This window comes from Falco biarmicus, chromosome 3 (genome assembly GCF_023638135.1).
Source record: "Falco biarmicus isolate bFalBia1 chromosome 3, bFalBia1.pri, whole genome shotgun sequence".
Taxonomy (NCBI): Eukaryota; Metazoa; Chordata; class Aves; order Falconiformes; family Falconidae; genus Falco; species Falco biarmicus.
The window spans coordinates 102,797,440-102,820,222 of record NC_079290.1 but is presented as its reverse complement, the minus strand read 5'-3'; the positions used below and the strand labels follow the sequence as shown (position 1 = coordinate 102,820,222).

At 44.4% G+C, this 22,783-nt stretch overlaps 1 long non-coding RNA gene across 3 annotated transcripts in view; it reads left to right on the top strand.

Moving 5' to 3' along the window:
- Positions 1 to 20,341, top strand: part of LOC130146449 (uncharacterized) — a 38,341-nt gene extending 18,000 nt beyond the window's left edge. Inside the window, exons 1-3 of one of the 3 annotated variants that reach the window (XR_008820914.1) lie at positions 7,299 to 7,939; positions 9,280 to 9,449; positions 10,881 to 20,341. This is a non-coding gene — a long non-coding RNA (uncharacterized LOC130146449). Of the gene's footprint in view, positions 1 to 7,298; positions 7,940 to 9,279 lie in introns of those variants that run through there. The other 2 variants (XR_008820913.1, XR_008820912.1) reach the window with 2 other exon arrangements.
- The last annotated feature ends 2,442 nt before the right edge of the window (positions 20,342 to 22,783 follow it).

Below are 22,783 nucleotides of genomic sequence, written 5' to 3'. Positions count from 1 at the left end.
CACATCTAGGATTGTTGGTGACTGCCGCAACGCACGGCTCGTGGGTGCCAGCCACGCTCGGGAAGCTGCACTAAGCGGTGGCCGCTGGTGGCATTGCCGGCGAACACAGTTCAGAACCATTTTAGCGTGCAAAGCCGAAAATACTATCGGGCAAACCTGTGGTGTTGCCTGCTGACCTGCCTCTTGCTGCGGAGCTGGCAGACGAGTGCTGGCGCGGTGTCACCCTGAGCAGGCGGGAAGCCCAGGCCATGCAGTTGATTTCCAGGGATTTTTAACTGTGCTTTTTCCACATACATGTACAAGCAGCCCAGATTCCTTTCTCCTTCCCTGTGAACTACTTCAGAGACCAAAGGTATTTAAGTGTGTTGCAGGGCTACTAGGGGTTTACTTTAAGCATATTCAGATACTCTGGAAAGGTTTTATCTACCTAGATGGACAGGATACATTATGATCATTCTGCTTACTGGACTAGGCTGCTTTCCCCCCCTTAAACTCTTGTTTTTAATTATATTTGAAATAAGCACTCAGAGGCCTTAAGGCATGAATCCCTTCTTTACTAGCCATCATAATTAGTCCTGATTGTTCCTTTTTGTGTCTGTTATGTGACGGAAGCACAGACGCTCAGAACATGTACTGCTATGCGTGATTATGCAGTGTCTTTCCAACACCAGGGAAAAAGCACGGATTCCTCATAGGTTGGCTGATCCAAATATACAGTGTTGTGCCACCAGAAGAAGTACTCTTATTTATTATTAAAAGGCAGCAATGAGGCTGTCTAGGTATTAATTTCATATTCCCCATAATTACCGAGTGCTCACCTCAGCTTGCAAGCAAGGTGGTGAGTCACCTTCCAAACCTTCCTCTTCCTGCAGCTCGACCCCGCTCTGCGTCGCCCTTGGTTCAGCAAGAGAAAATCCACCAGGCAGAGCCGACTTTCAGCAGGGATGACTTAGGCTTCATTTACAATGAGGCTGTGAAATGAAATCATAGCATTTTGTTTTCTCGAGTTCCCCTCAGTCCATTCACAGTGGCCTCCTCCGGTGTGCAAACTAAGTCTGGCTCTTGTGGTTCAGTCGCTTTTCAGCGTGGCTGTAGTTAGCAGTTGGTGGAACACCCAGCACTGTCACTTTGTTTCATAGCTTTGCCATCAGCAAATGACAATTATAAACCAGTTTCTTTAGCTTGTTCCCCAGGTGCCTGCCTGAGACTGGAAACCCAGTGTTTGAATCAGTAATATTTCCTTTTCTAAATTAGCATCCCCCAAAAAAATATAAATAAACAACAAAACCACCACCACAAAACACATAATTTCTGAGCCTGGCTGTCTCAGCTTGCACGCTGCGGTAAAGGACAGCGCTCCATTAGGACTCAGGCAATTCAATAGATCGAGCTAAGCAAGCACCGTACGGCAGCAACAGGAGGTGTGTGTCACTTCATGTGCGTTACACAGAGCCTTCATGACAAATCAATCTTCTAAAGCATTTCTAAAGACTGAAAAAAATGTAGTTAATAGGCTTTTGAAGAGCAAATGGAACAAGTATCATCATCTCGTTTCACCTACATTTCGTTGGACCCTACCACTAAAGCTGAACTTCACTGTTTGCTTGGACTGCTGGGACTCTGTAGTGCCCAGAGATCTCCAAGCACCATCAGAGGAGCAGGTTGCGCTCCACAGCTACCACTGCCAGCTGTTCCCACCTCAGCATTAAAGCACAGTTCCACACCTAAACTTCTCCTGGCCATGGGTGGCCTTGGACCGGGGCGGTGATTCCAGCTGTGTAAGTGCTAACCAGATGCTAACGTAGCTTCTTAAGGCAGGGACCCCTTCTTCATGCAGTGTCAGTGTTGGTGCATCACCAGCCAAGCTGGTGCAGTTTAGATTAATCTCTCCTCCTCCTCTCTGCTTCACTGGTTTGTTACTGATTCATATCTGAGTAACATCGTTGGCAATATGAGGACCCTGTGTCTGCTTCAGTGCAAAAGAAAAAAGCCACCAAGGCTGAACAAGATCCTACCATTAATACTTTCCAGACAGTGCTTTCCAGCGCTGAAATATACACGACTCATCTGCTAGGCCAGCAAAGTTACCTGAACAGGCTGGATTAAAAGAACAAAATAAGAACATAAGCAAAGCAGCATCAGTGGTAGGGGAGTTGTTAAATTATGATTGCTGAATTAATGAAAGCATCAATTCCCTGAACTTATGAAAGGAGGGACATACAACAGACTGACCGTCTCTTCCACTCTACATAATCTCTTCTGCACAAGTGACTCTTCCTTTCACTGTCTGGGGTATCTGTGGGCGTTGGGAAGGGGAGATGTTCAGCCTGCTCTTCTTTTAAGCCCTAGCAGAGGTAGATATAAGATGCTGTAAAGAAAAAAAATAATAATGCAAAGCCCACAGTACATTAAGCACTGCAACAATACTAGGAAATTAAAGATGCCTCCTCAGAGTGTTAACATCTCCTATTTTCTCCCTGCAGCTTCCACACAAAGCCCAGGCAGGCACTGTGCTGCTCTGGGAGCTCCTCCTGCTGCCTTTTTCCTGGGGAGCCCTGTCCTCCTCTGACACAGGGCAACACCAGGGCTTCTCTCCCGGGCCTGGCTGCACAGACTGCCCTGCTGCCTCGTGCCTCTTTATTCTCTCATCTTCAGCAGATAAATTGCCCTCCTCACTTCTTCTTTTTGGGGTTTTTCCAATATTCTTGGTTTTGCTGTTCCAGACAGTACTTCATACTGTGAAATCTCGGCGTGGATGAGGATAGCAGTTCTTTATGATGTCTTTCTGAGTGTCCTTGCACTGAAAAAGTGAATCTCATTTGTGTGTGTTGGTGTAAGAAACATGAATGCAATTTCCTGGAGTTTTGCATGAGACATGTGGGAGCAACAACATACCTTTCATACCCTGCCAACTTGATTTCATAAGGTCTTGGAGAATGTTGACCCTAGGGACGGTTGATAGCCAACTAGTTATTTTGTATGGCCGATATTCGTTATGTGATCTTTACACGAGCAGGTCTGGCTGTACGTTGGGATATGCATGTGCCTGTCCCTCTACCCGTGGCCTCACTTGTTAGATCAATAAGGCAAGCTCACTATACCACATCCTGGCTTTGGAGACAGTTTTGTAGCAGTTGTCCGGCAGAGTAAAAGGGCCAATTCTTAAATGAATTACTGCTTGTTTAGAGGGCCTAATAAGTTTAACCAGGGCTCTTCCCCTTCCCGCAGTATCAGAAAACAAAAATTACTGGGTGCTAGGCAGCAAATGCTGCTGTTGGCATATTTATAAGCAATGCCAAAGTTAGATGGAAAGTAATAGGTTCTGTTTAATGTGTGTCACCTCCTCCTGTCCCCAAATATTCAATGCTTTACCATTAACAGAGTATACATTCTTACAGCATCCTTGTTAGGCATGTGGGTGGACAAACATTGTTATCCTTACATCACAGAATGAATGAAGTGAGGCAGACTGGTCTCTAAGGTTATGTCTATACCAATCACCCTATTAGTGTAGATAGAATAACTAGTATACAATAACTCTAAATTAATAGCAAATAATAATAAATTTGGCCATTGCCCATTTCCTGACACCAGAATGACTGGCACAACATATTTTGTGTCCGTACAGGCAGGGAAAGGCTTCAGCCAAAACGGGGTGGCTGCTTTCAGGCTGCCTGCAGGGAATGATCCCTTGCCTGTATTCGCACCCAAAAGGATGCCTAGGAATTGTCTAGGAGAATGTTCGTTTGCCTGGGTCAAAATGCGCCATGAATAATTTCACAGGATGCCTTGGCCCATAGCTCATGAGTGCAGACGTAACCGAAGGATTTTACCTAATGGCATGCAACAGCTATATTGCTGTAATTAATTTTGGCATCATCTTTTGCTTTTGTGAAAACTGACTTTTGCTTCTTCTGCCTCTGTTGCTCTCCTCCTCTTCCAGCTGTCTTGGGTGTCTTGCCACTGGGGGACAGGTCTCCAGAGCAAACAAGCATGTTTCTTTCCTACCGACTCACTTCTAAGGAGGCAAAGAGCCTTGGCAACAATTTGGCATTTCGCAGATTTTTCTGCAAATGTCTAAGTTAGGATTAACTGGAGTTCCTGTTTAAGGACTAGATTCTGTCACCTATACTGTCTTGAAGTGACACCCGTGTGTAATGCTGTGTTGAAAGCAATAAGGCAAGACACTGCTCATCATTAGAAAGGAAAGAAGATTTTGACCATGAAGTGTTATGTTACACAGGAAAATAAAAAGACAGGCAAAATTCGATACAAAGCAAAAGTGACACACCATACATCTGCCACCATCTCTGCAAAAGGCTCAATTTTGAGCAACTGGAAACGGGTGCAGCTCTGCCAACTGGTGCAGCCCTGTATCGAATGTGTAGGAATCCTACAACATGGTTATTATAAGGGAGCTTAATATCCTTCGTTACAGAAAGTATGTGTAATATGGGCCAAATTAATCTCTGGCTCAGTTCTACCCAATGCATTAAAATCCCTTGGTTTATTAATTAGTCCCAGAGCTAAATATTTTTCCACCATTCTGTCTACCACTGTTGAAGCAGCAAGATTTTCATTAATTTTCATGCAACACAGCAAATTGCTTCCTAGAATCTAAATCCCCATTTATCTTGTAAAAGTTAGGGGCCTTTGATGAATATGGGAGTTGAGCCAACACTAGTGGGACATTATATTCCAAAAAAGCTGCCTGTAACATAAGATGCGCATTTCTATACACAACCCATCTACTGCTGTGGGCAACATATGAGTCTGTTAGAGTGGACTTAATATTTTATTTTCTGAGTGTCTCTTCTAACTGGCTGGAACAATAGCAGCAACCTGCTATCGAGACCCAAATGCAATCTCTGTGCATCCGTCCTGCAGACGGGGAAGATGAAACAGAACATTCACTGGCTGTGCGTGGTGGGAGGCAGAATCCCTTTGGTGGTGGGGTGTGAGGGAAGGGGAAGAGATTGTAGGTGCACACAAACAGCCAGAGCAAACTCATCGCAGCTGCAGAAAAATGAAATGCCACTCGTCTTGTCTCCAGAATGTCTAACATCACTTCAGGGCACTTACTAGCTGTCACTCACACGTGCTGCAGTTCAGAAGGTGGCTGTACATTTTAATTTCCATCCCACAATCTGTGATCCACCTAAAAATAAAATAAAATAAAAATCCTTCTAAATGGAACTTGCTATGCTTTTTCACAGTCTTGTCACCTCAAGATTAGCCTCCTGTAATATGCTTTGCTTTAGGCTATCACTTGAGATCATTCAGAGTCTGAAGCAAGTCAGGAATGCAGCAGTCACATATTAATCAGATCTTAAGTTGGCAGCACGTAACCCCAGTGCTCTGCGAGCAGCATCGGCTGCCAGCGGGATGCCAGGTATTGGTGCTGACCTTTAAATCTCTGGGCGCAGGCTGTGTCCCCAGACACGCTACCAGGCGGCCACCAGCGGGGCATGTGGGTGCGAGCCCCACTGATGGCCACGATGGCCAGCGGGGACAGCTGGCCGAAGCTGTTGGGCTCAGCGCTTCGCTGCACGAACCTGCCAGGTGTGCTGCTGGAGCTCCTAGATTTTTCTGAAGAATTTGGAGAAAGGTGATCTGAGAGATGAACTGCCTTTTCTCTTTTCTGAGCTGATTCCAAAGCTTAGTATAGGCATACCCGGTTTCACCACACTTTATAAATAAACCCGCAATATCTGAGATAGATTAAAATACGCTTGCAGTTAGCACCTGAGATGCAGGCTCACTGTACTTGCAGGCTTGACATACCTGTCTAAACAGAACCTCTGTTTTACCTTACAAAGTACTAAAGAGCAAATCTAATTACTGTGCTTCAATGAGAAATTCTGTATCAAGTCAACGGGACACAAGAGACAAGCGCAGAGTGCCTGTTCTAAACCTGGCCTGTGGAAAAACAGGACCTAAGCTAGTTAACGTAAAGTCCAGCTATAATGCGGTGTTTTCTTTCGAGTGCTAGAAATGGCTGAACGTTCAAGCATCTGTAAGTTGGCAGTAAATGAATTGTGTAAATGACCCCGGCTATAATACTGGGTTTTACCATCCACAGTGCTAATAGAAAACACACTGATGCATATTACTGAATGAGGGTCCTGAATATGAAGCGACAGAGTTAAGAACAGTTCTTAGGCCATTGCACAAGGCAGGAATGGATAGCGATAACGGAGATTTCTGTCCCCTGAAAGGGGCTTCTCTGCAGTGACAGGTGACGTGCAGCAGCAGTTGCATGCTGAAGCATGCATGGCAACCTAGTTCTGGTGTGCAGCTGTAACAAAATCCCATTTGTAATGAAGCAGGATTGAAGTGTGAAATTATTTCACAAGATCTTTGGATGGTTTGGAGGAGATGGTTCCCATCATCTCAGGCTGTATGTTGAGAAAGCTCAGGAACAATGCAGCCCTTGTTCTGCCCTGAGTGACTGTCGTGTCTATAAGAAAATAATGATGTATTCTCTCTAAAGGGGAACCACCGGTGTTCCTTGCAGCACTCTGAGGCTTTGTGAAGATGCTATAATTTGATAATTTTTGTGCTTACGTGTTCATAGCAGCATACACGGCTATGTTAAAGACACACTTTAAAACACTAGAATGTGTTAATGATTTTTAAAATTCCTGCTTAGCAAATAGTTATGCAATCACATATGAGCATGCATTTGTGAAGATATATATTTCTAGAGAGAGTGGGCAACTATGATATTTGAAAATAAATCCATACACAGGTAGTTTTGCCAGTGACTACCTGTTCTATTAGAAGTTGTGTCATTCAAAAGAAGTTGATGGCAGTGATACCGGTGCCCAGCAGAGCTCCTTCTAGTTTACTATATTGATCTACTTAATATTTTTCCACATTATACATACCCAGCCTGAAAGTCTGCTTGGCTGGTGAATAGTCTCTCCATTACAGAAAATAATAAGCAAGTATCACTGACTGTATCCCCTGGTCCTTAGTGTTTGTCCGAATGGCTCTCACAGTTATCTCTCTGTCAGAAGTAAAAGATCCATTATCAGCTTTTACTCTTTTGTCTGGTTGCCCTGTGGGATTATTCGGATAGGTAAAAAGTGCAGAAACAAGTAAAAAATCTAGCTTATTGTGATGCAGAACAAGAGAATAAAGAAGTGAAAAAATGCAAAAAGTTAGGGTCTGTGTGACCTCTCCTCCTCCTAACACCACTGGGAACTGAGAGCGCTCTGCACCTTGCAGGATGAGGTCCTGTGACAGAGCTTGCCTCTGCAATAATTTGTGTGAAAGCTGCCCACCCACACATCTCAAATCTGATCAAGTGCGAAATGCATCTTTCAAACAGAACAGTGTTTTACTGCAAACAGAAAAAGGTTCTTTCTTTGCAGATCGAATCACTGCTCAACTATGGGCAAAATTGTGAAATTTCTCAGTTTTAGACTGCAGCCTAATTTTTTACAGAGATGTTTCCGCTATTTTTGTAGCTATGGAAACAGCCTTTTGTTTCTTTAGAAATAGGCCAAGAATTAGGGGCCAGGCCACAAAATATTTTGTTTTATTACAAAACCACCAAAACGTGATTTCTCACCAGTTTAACTGGCAGTGAGAATATTCCACACAGCAGTACCATGTACTGTGCTCTCCTGGGGAAGCTCAGCAACAGTAACTTTGGCTGAGAGTTAGGTCTATTTTTGGAAGCTTCAAAAGTATCTAGGGAAAGTACTTTTCACTTTTATTCATATAAACAGTATCTCTATTTATTAAAAAAGTGAGAAATGGCTTCTCTTCAACTTCAAATGGCTTTGACAATAAAATTCTGCTTATATCAAGGTCTTGGGAGACACATGAAGCCTTCTGACAAATGGGGTGTTGGGATGATTAAGAGATGACTTGAAGACTCAGGAAGAGATGCTGCAGCCTCCTGCCCCTGGAGCACGGTGAAATAAAGGTGAGTTCACTCAGATCCTAGCTCTGTGTCGCCTACCTGTTTAATCTCTCATGTGCCTGCCTAGGGATGGACTACGGTGAACTTGTATAGCCTTTTCCATCTTAAATTACTAAAAGGCTAAGTAAACCTGCTGTGAGAAGAAGGAAGAACCTATGTAAATGTTTAGGTTCCTAAGTACAGGTTTAAATCTTATTGAAGTCCATAGAATTTAAAGTACGTGCTTAAATGTTTTGCTGAATAGGGATATGTTGCTGAATCGTGGCCAAGACTTCTGAAGTTGACATACTGTTCCTCATGAAATTACTGATGTGCTCAGTATCAACCCTGCACTTAAATGCATTGTTAAAGGGGAACAGGCTTTTGCAGGGCTTCTGTTTGTTCTCTACAAGAGCATCTGGCTGATCAGGGATTCAGAATAAAGTTGATGAGTAAAACTGATAGAAAATAAAAAGCCTAACCAGAGCAGGAAATTGTGGGATGAGCCAGGGCAAGAATTTTCTAGACAACTAAGCTGCTATTGACAACTTAGAGTTGTTCAGTACACTCTGCTGTGCTGTTTCCTCTCGTTTGGAAATTTGTTTTCCAGCAAACAAAAAAGAGATCAGGAATTTTATTGGAAATGTATCATCTTCATTGTTATAAATCAGGGGTCCTCAAACTACAGCCTGTGGGCTGGATACAGCCCCCCAGGGTCCTCAATCCGGCCCCCGGTATTTACAGAACCCTCCCGCCTCCCCACCAGGGGTTGGGGGGGGAAACCAAGCAGCCACAGATGACTGCCTGCCACCTCATCTGCACGCTGGCCCCCTGTTTAAAAGGTTTGAGGACCCCTGTTATACATTGTCTGATTTCCTTCCATTTGTGTCCGTCACCTGAGGATATGCCCAAATGTTTACATCGGCAGCAGGCTAAAACTCATGGTGTGAACAGGAAACAAAGGAGTTTAACACTGTCTGTCACTGCATAATAATTTCCAGTACCCTTTTCTAACTTTCTTTTTCTGTCTTCCACCACTTTGCAACAAACCCTCCGGTCCAGCCATGTGTCAAACCTGCAATGTACCTTGATGCTCCTGCAGCAAACTGCGGGTCAACGTATCTGTTTGCAGTTAAGCATATATATGCTGACAGGATTTGCTGGTTGTGGCTGGAGTGATCAGCAGTGATGAGATTAAACCAAAATTTTTGAACAAAACATCGATGAGACTTTAGACATCAAAGATAGTCTTAAACAACTGCCTCTGAACTTCAAAGAAGATCAGGTTTAGGTTCAAACATTGCACTCTATAGCTGTTCAAATGAAAATCCACAGTGAGGTTTGTGCCTGTCGTTCCTTATCAGAAACACGAGCCTCAACAGTGTGGCAGCATGCCTTCCCCTTCTGTGGCACGGCATTATCCTTTGCCCTCGGTTTCTCTCCTTCTTGGCAGTGGTGGCTTCCTGGAGGTCAGACACCAAGAAAAAATTGTTGGGTGTTGATTTCTGAATCCCAGCCATTCTTACGTGTGCAGGTAAGTAGAGAGCAAACCCCCAAGTTAAAGCATTAAGTAAACAACACACTGAGGAGCGCTGGGGGGTTGCTGCTGCCGGCCGCCCTGCTCCTGCCGAGTGCCACCGCAGCCACCGCTGCCACGGTCCCCACTCGCCCCCTGGCCTGCAGTGCTTCTGAAAAAGAGGAATGGGAAAAATGCTCTTCAAATGACGGCAAGCCAAGCCGTTGTCCACTGGGTAAAACATGAGGCTCCATCTGATCCCTCTTTTCATTGCGCCCAGCTCTGTGCTAGAGTGCTTTTTGTTGCTTTCAGTAGCTTTCCTTTGCCAACAAATAACAGGCGTTAAGGATAGAAAACAATAAAATTACGTGAGGAGAGAACAACAATCAGTACACAAAGATAAACATCAGCAATAAGCACTTTCAGCTGCCAGCCCTACAACATGTATAAATACAGAGGGGTGGGGGGAGGGGAGGGAACAGCAGCAGTGAGTGCAGATCCAAGGGACGGTGTTCAGGCTCCTGGCAGGGCCTGGGGAAAGCCCACATGGTTCAAGAGTACTGGAACTACAAATAGTTTAGGCAGGAGAGCCCACCGCTCCCAAATGCCACATGACTGCATGTCCCCTTGGCTTCCTGCAGCTGAAAATTGAGCTGTAGGGTTAATGTGGTGTGTCCAACAGCCAGGAAGCAAAGGTGGCATACGTGCCAGAAAACTGACCCTCTGAGAGCAAAAGAGGAAAAAAAGATATTTTTTTCCTTTCTCTATGATATTGAAGTTTAGTCTACAAATAGAATAGCATGGTTTGTGTTTATAGGGGAAGAGGAGCTTTGCTAGGTACTTGCTAGAGACGTTTTTCACTGTCTAGTATTCATTTCTAGATGGCAGGTCTCAGCTTTGCCATTCTCCTCCCAGTCTCAATGCTGCCCAGCCCAAATCGCAAGTTGCTATTATTTTGTGAAGGACAACTTTGAATCTGGTTAAAAGAATGTCACCTCTTGCCACAGACTGCTTGGAGGAAAGCAGAGCTTTCTGCCTGGCGCTGCTTTGAGTCCTGGGGTGTCGGAGGTGGTCCAGCAGGGGGGACCGTGATGGGCTGGGTGCAGGTGAATGGTGAGGGGCACACGCCGTGTTCGGTTTCCCAAGTGGCTCTGTGGCTGGCAGCCAGGTGGCCCCTGCAGCCAGAAGCAGAGCCTCTGCACTACTTCTACATTCTCCTTTTCTTTTTTTCTCTTACCTGCTGACATTAAAACTGCAGACCGTTTCAGCTGAACTTTACACACATAGGAAGTGCGGCTGGCAACAGATATTCTCTGGGGTACAAAACCCTACAAACAACTGCTCTCAGAAGTAAAAGTTTTAAAACACTGGTGTTTTAACTGCTTCCCTGCTAGTAAAACCGATGGGCATTCAGTTTCTAATACCACTCTCCCCTCCTTTCTTCCAAAGTTTCAGCCCAGGCGCCATGCTACCATTTTGCAGCTGCCAAAGACCATTTTGAACTGCTGAATTTATTAAAAGGATTAAGTGAAGTAGCTACTACAATGAGAAGCCATTTGACTTAGTGTCCAAGGAGCTCCTTTCCAGGCAGATACAGGCTTGGTGTCAGTGGAGGGGCACTGTGGCTGCACAAGTCAGGTGTGCTCAGCCACGAGGACCACTGCAGGTGGGGTGGGGCAGACACGGAGATCCTATTGCCCTCAAACACACCAAATAGGTATTTCCTATTTTCCCAACATCTGTGAAACTCAGAGGAAAAACTGATGAACCATCATCCATGTGACAGGGGATTTGTCATGTGCAGACTGTGACTTTAGGTACAACTTGCATGGAACAACAGGAGGGTTTCATCTGATTCAAGGAATCACGTGCTATGGAAAAGCATTACAGATTCCCCAAGTCAGAGCCATCCTCCCCCATCTCAGATTGTTGCTTTGATAAAGAGGGATGGATACAAACCTTGGAACAAACAAAACCTACTATTTACTTTAAGGAATACTAATATGAAATGGATAAAATACCTCCTGATTATATTCAAGGACTGTCATAATGAGAAAATATTTTCAGCTTTGATTAAATAGAAATGGTGCTTTTCAGTGCTTGAGGCAGACACAAGTAAGCTTGCACAGCAGCAAATCGGATAGCAGTTTTAAAATACCTTAAATGTGGTCATTGTTGTCTGTAGAGCTCCTTTGAATATGTTTCTTTATGTCTGAAATGAGGCTTTTATAGATTTTTTCTTTTTTTCCTATTGTTTTTCCAATTTTTACCAATTCTATTTTCAAGCAGAGAGCTCGGAGAAGTGACTTGTTTAGAGTCACATAATAGATTAGTGGCAGAGATGTAGAAAAAACATCCCAGTCCACTGATCTCCAGGCCTAAACCACCTTTCTTGGTCACTCCTTGGTGGTGTTACAGCCTCCTAGCTTGTGCATTTTGCCTGTTTTTCTCCAACGCTTTGTACTAACGTTACACTAAGCACTGAGGAACAAAACCAGAAGTTACTTCACATATTGATTTGTCTTTTTAAACTTGAAATTGCTTTAGTCAACTCTTCAGAATGTCTATTGTTTCTTTCTTAGCCTACTGACGAGATTTTTCATCTAATCCAGTCCCCCAGTTTTAGCAGAAGCCAGTGGCAAAAGCAATACCAATGTTAAATGGATTGTTATAAACTGCAGGATGCAGTTCTATTCCTGCACAAAAAACTGCCCATCACTTAACCTCTCTGTGGCTGCCTGGTGTAGCACAGCAACACCTGAGCTAGCTTTAAATTAGCTAGGTGTGACAGCATTAGCACTTGAACTGCAACAGCACGGGGCTCAGCACCGGCTGGGAAGATTATGTTCAGTATTGCATGGAGCTCTCAATACTTGCAGTGAAAGAAACAGCAAAGTAGTATCTCCATGTTATAAAACACTGTCCTCAAAATCTCATTGTACTTAGTTCTGCTAGACAAAACTGCTGGATGCATACATCGCATTCGTTTCCTTTTTGCATCTGGAAATGGTGAAGTTAGTACAGTGACAAACTGGCCGTGAAACCGATAGTCTGGGGCTGCAGAAAGCCAGCATGCACCGCCCTTTCTTTCAGGTCATAATTAGTATGAGACTCTAGGACAAGCCCGTACTGAGTAATGCACATGTGAGGATGCTGAAAATACTCAGCTCTGCCTCGTCCTTTGCTCTGCACCCATGTTGAGCGTCACTCAGCTTAACCATACGGAGCCCAACCCAAAGCCCTTTATTGCCAGGCAGCAGGAATGACCCCCACACAAGGAATCTCATCAAAATTTTCAAGCATCAGATTAACATTCAGTTTGATGCTCCCTTAGCTGTATTTTGCATTTTTTTCTTTTCTTTAGGGAGAGGCAGGATGTCCACAAGTAGGCTTAGTCCACCTTCAAGAATCAAAGAGAAACCAGCACAAGGTTTAGCAACCACCTCAAGAAGAAAGACCAACAGTAGCCCATGTTTGATAGTCTCCTTGCACACTCTAATATGTCTTCTATAGCATATCAGGATGATTAATGAAATCTAAGCATGGCTGGCTGTCAATAGACCATTTGTAAACAAGTTAACAATAGCTTCAGTTTTCCCAAGTGAACTTTTAAATAAATGACTCCTCCTTTCAGTGAAATAAGTAAATAAACAAACCGAGCTGACAATAGGCATCTTTTTGAAACACAGGATGGAAAAGAGGATTACATTTTTGTCAGATACACTCTTTGCCACTGGGAGGGAAAGCAGAATCTCTCTTTCTCTCTGCCAAAATACCCTGTTTAAATGCTGCTGAGATGCATGATTTAACAAAGTTGTTTCATCCCCATCAGGGAAAACTCTTATCTGTACTGGAGGTCATAGTAACTCCTTGAAAAGAAAATAGACATAATGTTTTCAAGCTGTGAGAAAACACATCTAGTAATTTTTTACTGGCTCATCAAGACAGTTTAATACTGAGGTGATAATGAAATGACCTCATAACTCTTGCTCTTGGGTTATGACAGGCCAGTCTGGTAAATTGAATAGTTCTGCTATCACATGGGAAACAAGTCCTGCTTTATATTAGCTGGAAAGAAACACTATTATTAGTGTTCAAAGTAGCTGCAGTTCTACAGCAAGCAGCATATCTCCAGCCATAATGCTTTCCAGCAGAAGACGCAGCCTTGGTGAGTCCTTCCCTCTGGCCTTCTAGGTGGTCTTTCCTACAGCGCTAACGATAGGTCTGTCAGGGTGATTTATGGCGTTTGTCCATGCCTCTGCGTTCTTTGCTCCTCAGCTTTGGGTCAGCTCTGCTCTCCAGCGCTCTGTGGTTGTTCTTCACACATATTCAATAATCGCACAGACCAAGACTTTGTTTTTCTACATTTGTGTTTTCTTTCATTCTGCCTGTCTGAGAGTTTTCAGTAACACTCACCGCCACAGGATTCTGCTTTTATTTCATCTCTCAGCAAAGCTTGAGCTAATCTGCTGCCACCAACGGTCCTCTCTGCTGCCTCGTAATTACAAGCGTGCACGCAAACACAAACTAGAAGTATACAGTCACATTACTGCTAGTTCTGGGTCCTTGTACCTCTCATGCTTGATCCACATCCCATTAAAAATCAGTAGCAAGTTCACCATAAATGTCAACAGGAGTTTTAACAAGCCCACTTTATCTAATGCGGGGATGGACTGAATTCTCCTGTGCGGCACACAGAAGGAAATACTACAGCACATAAAGCCCACTTCCATGCTTCTCCTTGCATGCAGTCACACTAACGTGAAGTGTTGGTTACCAGTTTTTGAGAGAAAAACACTGAGCAGGGCTGTGGCAGGAAGAAACTCTCTGCTCTGCATTCCTGGGGCACTTTGGTCACCTCATCAGAGCGCAAGCGAAATGCCTCCGGGATTGAGGTTGCACACTGTTCCAGAAGGCAGGAGCAGCAGCAAGTAAAACGTGTGACAGAGCCTGAGACTCCTCGGGATGACGACCTCCTCAGGTACTTGTCTCGCTAATAATAAATCACACATCACTTGCTGCATAGATGCCAAATAGGGCACCACCCATTCTTTTCTATTTAGCAACTGTTTCTATACAGTGCTGATTTACCTGATCACAGTTCCAACAACCAAAGCATCTCTGAGATCAATACTTTTAATAGGATCGGTAAAATTTTGGAGGTCTACCTAAGGTGTTCTGAAGTATTTCCATTGAAAAATATATAAAAATATGAATTCCAGTGAAGGAACAGGCAGATAAAAGAAACTCAGACCACTGTGTTAGTTTTAATTAAATGGGAGGAAGAAAGGGCTGTTGTATGTGTTTTACACACATGGGATAAAACCCTACAGCTTTTCTGTACGTAAAAATTCATCTCAGGCCAATGTGAGTTTTGCCTTAGTTGCAGAATCAAGCCCATATTTACATTTCTTTGCATGCCTGAGCCTATATTTCATGATTAAATAAAGTTCCACTGATTATGAAGAATGGAAGCTCTGTCCAAGTCGGAAGCTTCCAGTCCCCAGTGGTTTACCCAGACTGTGGTTTGTCCCCATCGTTTTAGAAGAGTAATCATTTTGAAAAGCAGCAACCATGAAAACAAGCAAATGAAAAAACAAACAAACAAAAATTAGACGAGGATGCAACTTTCACAGTGTTTTATCAAAGATGTTTCACCACCGCCTGAGAGTCATGGTCTGCAAGAAATGACACCGAAGTTGCCAGTGGAGCACAAAGCGCAGCTCATCAAATTATGAGCTAAAATTTCCAGGAAGTGTCTGTGATTTGTTTCATATTTTAACTTGGGCTGCAGGAGAGACAGCAGGAAGTTTAGTTAATTTGAACAGGAGAAAGCTATTTCTTATCAGTAAAAAACCTAGAAGATACTGTATTTTCTAAAATTTTTGAGATGTCATAAGACACAAGGAACAAACTGAGGTAAGGCATCTCTTGCAGTGGGAGTGTGATAGGGGTAAATGTAGCTGGCTGAGGTAACCCAATGTGAAACGTTGATTTGGGACCCCAAAGCTGATGGGATTTTTCTCTTAGTCTGGGCTTGACTGACAACAGACACCAGAACTTTTCGCTGAGAGATCCCACCTCAGTTTGTGCCTTTTCCTTACATAATCACATTCTTGTCCTAGAGCCGGGAGATGTCAATCCTTCCCTCCTACGAGGTCTAGCTGTGCCAGAGACCCTGGATAGTCTTCCTACAGCTGGGAACCAGAGACACTCCCTCATCCCAACACTCTCTGCATCTCATAATAAACATTTCCTGGCTGGACCCAGGAAGACGACAGGAGAAGCAGGGGGTTCTCCTGTGGAGGACTAGCCAGGTCTGAGCCTGATTGCTAGTGGCTAGAGGAACATTATAAGGGGCACTAAGTTTTTTTGTAGACCTGCTCAGGTGCCACATTAAACCTTAAGCCCTAACTTCAGTTTTCTTCCATTTGGGCTCAATTAGGGAGTGCAGTTGCTCTCAAGTGGGGGTAGCAGGCTGAAAAATCAAGGACATTTATCTCAGAATTTTCATATAGTTTTCTGTTCAGGAGACGCAACAGATTTGGAAGCCCCGAAGGGTTGACCTCGCTGAAACAATGTGCTTGAGCATTGCTGTGACCCTGTATTTACTAAGCTTTGCTAGCATTTTGGAGGTGAGAGTGTCTCTTGGCACTGCTGGAATGAGAGACTTCTGCAGGATGGTGGGAAGAAGCACAACAAGGAGGCAACATCCTCTCCCTAGCAGGGATCACCAGGAACAGCATCATTTTGGTTTACAGAAGTCTTTTGGAATATATGGGGGGTGGTGGCGGTTTCTAGCTGACAATGTCAGTCATCCAGCTCAGATGCTGACCTTGAACATCAGGAATGGCAGATCACTGCTTTGATCCTGTGATCGAGGCTTTGGATAAGCTCCTTCTAAAAACACCCCCAGAGAGACAGAAACTGAATAAAGCTACTGGGTTGAGTAGCACTTACTGTGCTACCTAGAAGCCCTAAACTCTAAACAGTGATGGACTGCGGAGTAACATTACTTGACCTTAAACTTTATGCCCCTGTCTTTTGGAAATCTCCTTTGCTTAAATAATAATAGTTCGGTTGGGGGAGCTCACACGATTTAAAAACCTACCTAAATACAAGTGACATCAAGCTGTCACAGAAAGTGATGGAGTACAGTGGCAGGGGACAGGATTTTCTCTAGCAAAGTGTTAAAATGGCTGAAACACCTGAGTGACATCTGTTCTGCTGCCAGTGAACCGGTGTGGGAAGTACTTGATGGTCCCACAGCCTTAGCAATGCATATAGCCAAACCTGCCTGCTGGGAGGGAGCAAAGGGGGCATCAACGAAGAGGGCAGGAAAGCTGTGCTGGTCCCTTCCAGCAGCCACCACCGTGGGAACACCTGGCTCCAAGCAGGGTTTGGGCAGGGTAATGTGAGGTAAAGGTGAGAGCAGGAATGAAGAGCAGCCTACAGCAAAGGCTTGGAAGGTGCAAGAGATCAGGGGATGGTTTGGGAGAGACAGACTGAAAATGTATATGGATGGTCCAGCCGGATTTGTCCACATGGAGGGGTTCAATCACATATCTCTAGTGAGACTGCTGAAGCTGCAGGCCCTTTTCTGCACACCTCTCAGGCACTGCAGTCCGGACAGCACACGGCGCTGCTTGTTTCCTTTTAGCCGGCTGCTGCTGTGAGACGCTATGCCACCCCAGTGAGACCCACGCTGCTGAGCTCTGGGCTGCGTGCCTCGCTAGTGGCGTGTGAGGTCTTACACCAGCACCAGAGCTGTTCCACCCCGGCAGGCTGGACCCACACAGGTGACGTACCGCTTCCAAGCCCCAGTGATGTCACTGGGCAGACTAAAAGCAGAATGTGGTTTGCAAGCATGGGACCTGCTCGCTTTCCCTGTACATCAACATGAAAACTACCATCAACTCGTATTTGCAGTATCTGAACCGTAACAACCTGCTGAACTCTGTATAATCAGCTCATGGCAATGAAAGTCTTGTTCAGCACATCTGGAAAACACTTCACTGGAGCAGTTTGGTAGCACTCCATAATCTCATTGAGCCCGATTCCCTACGTTTGCTCCTGTGGTCAGTTGGAAAACACTGAATGTGGGGAAAAAGGCACTTTTTTCTTTTCTTGTGCCTAATGTACCATTGCATTTAACTTATCACCTTATTTTAAGGAGAACCGTGCTCCAGATGAGATTGGCGCTTGGGACTCTAAGTCCCCACTTAGGGCTGGAGGAGCTTCTTATAACTACCATGGAGGCTAAATTACCTGCTGTTTTCAGAGAAGCAGGTGCCTGCAAGCACTCCTCTGTGCACAAGAGAGAGAGGTTACTGAGAGGACAAGTAATAATAATGGAACTACTTGTGGGCTGCATCTGGCATATGGAGTCATATGAAGTTTTTTGTTCTGCACCTTTCTGATTTCCAGGCAGCAATAGCATTTTCTTCTCTACAAGCAAATAATAGTAACAAAACAAATAAACAAACAAAATTTAAAAGTTTTCTATACAATACAGATGTTATTTTTCTGCTTATAGAACAGATACAGCTCTGTTTGTGTGGAGCGTAGCAGGTCATGAGTAAACAAGCTGCATGAGTCACAGAAGTGCTGTCTATCATGGCCTGAGAGAAAGCTGCCAAGTGTTTATCTTCCTTCAAGTGACACTACTCTCCAAGAACCAACTGAAAAACATACAATACTTAGAGTGGAGTGAGGGAAGAAAATGCATTTGCTATTTGAAGAAAGTAGTTTAGACTGGCTGTGAAAGGTGTCCAAATGAAAGGGAGCTTGTAATGAGTTATCAGGTTTCCATTGAGCTCTTAACACTCTGAAAAAATGTTTGAGGATGCACAGGGCTATGGCTATGCAAGACATTCGCTATGGAAGAATTTTAAGCCTCCTGGAATACCAAAATCTCATTGGGAACTAAAAGTCCCAGTGTCCAAGTTCCTTGTTGTGGTGCCTGCTTTGGGCTGGGTAGTAGAGAATAATTTACAGTCCATTCCAAAACTGCTGAGTCTAGACCATGACTTAAGGGGAGTCTGCGTGGAAACACTAGCCAGCCCTGGCTGTGTTCCTATTCGGGATGGAAGAAAGGAAAGCTGTACGAATCCAGGAGACTGAATAAAGGTTTCCCTCTAACGTGCATTTTTGCAGTGTGTCAAGGGTCTGAGTGACTCATACCATTCAGCGTTTGCCATACCAGCAGATAAGCCAGGCTGTTTGCACCAAGACCTTAAACGTGAACGGCAGGGGTCCTACACCCTGTCTGCATCTGGCATGAGCATTGCCATAGGTCAGAAAACACTGAACTGAGCCTGATCACACTGAACACTGAATGGCTCCAGCTGTGGCCATGAGCAAGTCTACCCGCTCACTGAAGTTTCCTGGAATAAATGCTGGTTGAGAAAGCAACTGTGCTTTCAGAAATACTTGATCTTCTTTGTTATGCTTTGCTTTTTATGGTTTTGTTAATGGTCAGAGGAACAATTAAATAAGATCAGAAATGTAAGGTTAAGTGAGGATGTGAAAAGAAGGAGGCTCCAGCAGAGGAGGAGGGGAGTATTGATTTCTGTGGCTTGTCACAATGTGAGGAGGGGTCACAATGAGTCACCTTGTTGTCTATGGACCATAATGAGTGCAACGGGAAAACAACCCTGGGAGAATACCCCAGGAGTCAATAAGAAAAAAGAGGAGACATTAAGATCAAAGGCAAGGATGGTACCAAAGTAGAGATGGAAAGAACGGATGTGGAAACATGAGAAGTAAAGAAGAAAGGGGAAAAATGAAGTGGCAGCACTGCAGAAGCAGTAAACTAAGGACAGGATTTTCAAAAGCGCCTCACTGTCCTAAAAAATTGTAATTACTTTCCCACTGATGCTGGCAACAAAAGTAGAGGTGGCAGAGTCAGGCTAGCAATGAGCACTTTAAAAAAAAAATCTCACCTTACAATTACATTGCTTTCTTACAACTGCTGCTGCAACAATGACGTCAAGTAATACTCATGGCTACTATATTACAGCCAGTGCCCACTTAGATGTTCTGGAAAACTTCAGATGTCTGTGGCGTTAAGACACCCAGCAGCAATTACAAGGCAGGAACTTTCTGAGGCCCTCAGAGGCTGGTTAGAAAACTCACTTGTTTTAAATAATGTAAAAATATACATTATTGTGGAGCTTAGAAAAATCTGTTTCTCAGAATAATTAAAATGAGATCACTAAAAGTCAAATTGCATTTCCAAACAGCTTAGGCTTCTATGTGCTCTTTCATTATTCTGGTTTCCAAAGTGCAGCACTCGGGAAAAGTGCCAAGGTTGTGTCTCCACGGACTGGGCTTCTCCCTGTTTATCAGAGGCGGATCAGAGAGCAGGGAGTGGCACCGCGTGTCCCAGCGCTGCCCTGCCAGCGAGCCCCAGCCCTGACCTGGAGGGACCATCGCTGGGCGTGAGAAGGCAGCTCAGGCTCCACACCTTCGAGACCTTTCGCATCTTTGCTGAGCCTAATAAGAAAGAAGCCAGTACTGCTGGTGATGTTTGTGATGCGTCCTTTTATCCACAGGAGACTATTGCTGTTCATTTCATTTCACATTCTGCATTGGTGATTGAATAAATAGCTAATGGCAATTCTTTTGGTCACTACTACCTCGAACTGGGCTCGTCCCAGTGGTTTAGCATCTCACTTTTTATCTCTGAACTCAAACATGCAGCAAGGGATTTAGGGTCCTAAGACATAATTCATTTGCATTTCCACAGGGATCAAATTTGAAGTCTAACAGATGAAATATTTACCGCTTGGACACATTGGAAAGCTCAGATCTTTATGCTTATTAGTTCAGAGTGCAATAATTATTAGCTAGAGAGAAGGCTATCTCTGCAATCAAAAAGAAAACTAAATAAAACCCACCTACACAGATTTCTCACACTGGGCTCCGGGCATGACTCACTGGTTATGTATTAGGCGCTGTGGGTGGGTACTCTAATTTGTATGTGTTCCATTGTTTAGATGTGTTTTGTACAGGCTAATTCTGATTTTTTGTTTTGGCAAAATCTCACACAAAAAAAACCCAAACCCACCACCCTCCTGGGTCACAGCCATGAAACGCAGCCGCGTGAGCTCGCCTGCCTCCCTTGGGGTGGGCTGCGCCGGGAGAGGGGTCAGCGCTCGTGGGGGCTGCCGGGAGCAGGCGCCCCGCCAGCAGCCACAGCCACTACCTGCCCACCGACGAGCTTTTGCAACGTCATACCTGCTGCGCGGAGAATCATTTTGCGTGCTTTCCGGGCCACTTTTTCAAGACCAGAAAATATTTTTTTGTGCTTTAAAGCATTCACGGGAGAAATAACTTGTCCTGTAGTTTGCAATGCATTTCTGAGCTCAGTCTAACACACCAACGGACAAGAACATATCAAAAGCTAAATGGAGAAGACTTTTAACACTGAAGAAAAAGAGCAACCTTCCAAAATACTGTAATGCCAGTGCATGCCTAAGCACAAAAAGAAAAGGATTAGAAAAAGTCATGAGAAAATTATTAGAGCTGAAAGTATTTTCTTGGCATCAAACCATCAATAACCATCCTCATTTGTGGAGCATAAATTATAACTAGGAATTCAAATGCTAATTGTATAAATTATACAATATATGCATTACAAATATATAAATATATTTTTCTATTAATAGTAAGATTGTTTACATGGCACTTGTCAACATGAAGTGAGAGAGGCCAATAGAAGAGCATGAAGAATGAAGTGTGATGACGACTAGAAAAATATTGTGATGTATCTAGGAGGCTGGCTAGAGCTGCTAACCATTTTGGTCACTCGGGAAAAACGTAAGGCTCTCTCCTGCTTTCACCTTAAGATGTGTCTCCGTGACAGCCTAATGCATGTCTCCAAAAGCATTCTCAGGAAGGTTCTCCTGGCTATGCTGTGAAGCTTGGCAGGCACTGTCAGCTGTGTTAACTACCATGGTGATCACCGTCGAGGAGCAAGCCTACAGTGGGCACAATGGACACCGCGATACTGTGGTAGCTATCACACCATCCCTGGATGACAAGGAAGGAAAAGGTCTGCTTCATTCCAAGAGTTTGTGCACTTTCTACAGATGGATGGGCTATTAAAACATAAGCAAAGAGACCAGAGGAGTCCTCCAGAGCCTCCTGAAGAACAGAAGGAGCTGGCAGAAAACCACAGGTGTGAAGTGACGCTGTCACAGAGCATCTTAAGGCCCAGATGACTCCGACCCACCTGCCCTTCGCTGCCTCTCTGGGCTTCCCACACCTCTGTAACTTGGCATCCTCCTGGATCCTTCAAACTTTCTGGACATGCCACAGCTGCAGCTGACCTCACTGGCATCCCTGACAGTATCGATGCCCAGCTTTGTGGAAGGCAGAGGCTAAATCAAAATCCTAAGCCTTTATATTCCACAGCTAATAGAAGGAGGTACTCAACACACCGACATTTCTTGCTCCGCTTGTTTACTTCACTCATAAAATATGCAACTTTCTTGACCTTAAGTACACTCCTTAGGAGTGTTCAGGCTGAAAGGGTCTCCACACCAGCCAAAAATAAGCATGGATGACCTTAATAACTGCTTTCCTTCAATCACAAGGGAAACACCAATGCTACAGCATTGTGTGCATCACTTTTCCTTAATGCCTACATTTGTGGTGAAAAAAACACGTGCAAGTTAACCCTTTTGCTGCTGTTACCAATGCAAAAGCTTACAGATTTGAGCAGGTTTGTTTTCAAGGGGATGTTTTTGAGATAACACAGTCATTCAAATTTTCCACCACATCACAAAATGACACTCATGCCTGTTCCCACTATTTCTTTAAATATAAAACAGCCCTCAACTTTCCAGCACCAGTTTCCTGTTTAACAAGTATTTAAATGAAAGGCTGGGTAGGCTTTACCAAGCACGCTTGGCAACACTAGAGGCACACAGCTCGGTGTCTAAGCAGCAAACAGCACTTGTGGGTGCCGGTGAGGCAAACAGCAGGTAGCCAGGGCGGGGTGACGCTCCTGTCCCATGTCCCATGAGTGCTGCAGATGGGGCTCGCTGGCAGGTTGTCTGCAAGAAAACAAAGTGCAAAAGCATAAGAGACTATATGGCCTGAAATGAGCCTGGGAGAGGAACAGCAGACTTCCTCCTCACTCTTTTTGAAACACACAGCTAAAGAAAGAAGCTGCCTCATTGCTCAGACACTACGAAGTAGCTGAGTTGGAATAAAATGCTGTCCTTTATCTTGCTGCTCTCTATTACCTGGGGGCATTGGCTTTGGAACCAGCCCCTGAACTGCACTAAATGGGCAGGCAGAGGTGAACCACAGGCCAAAAGGGACAATAAATTTCGGGTTGT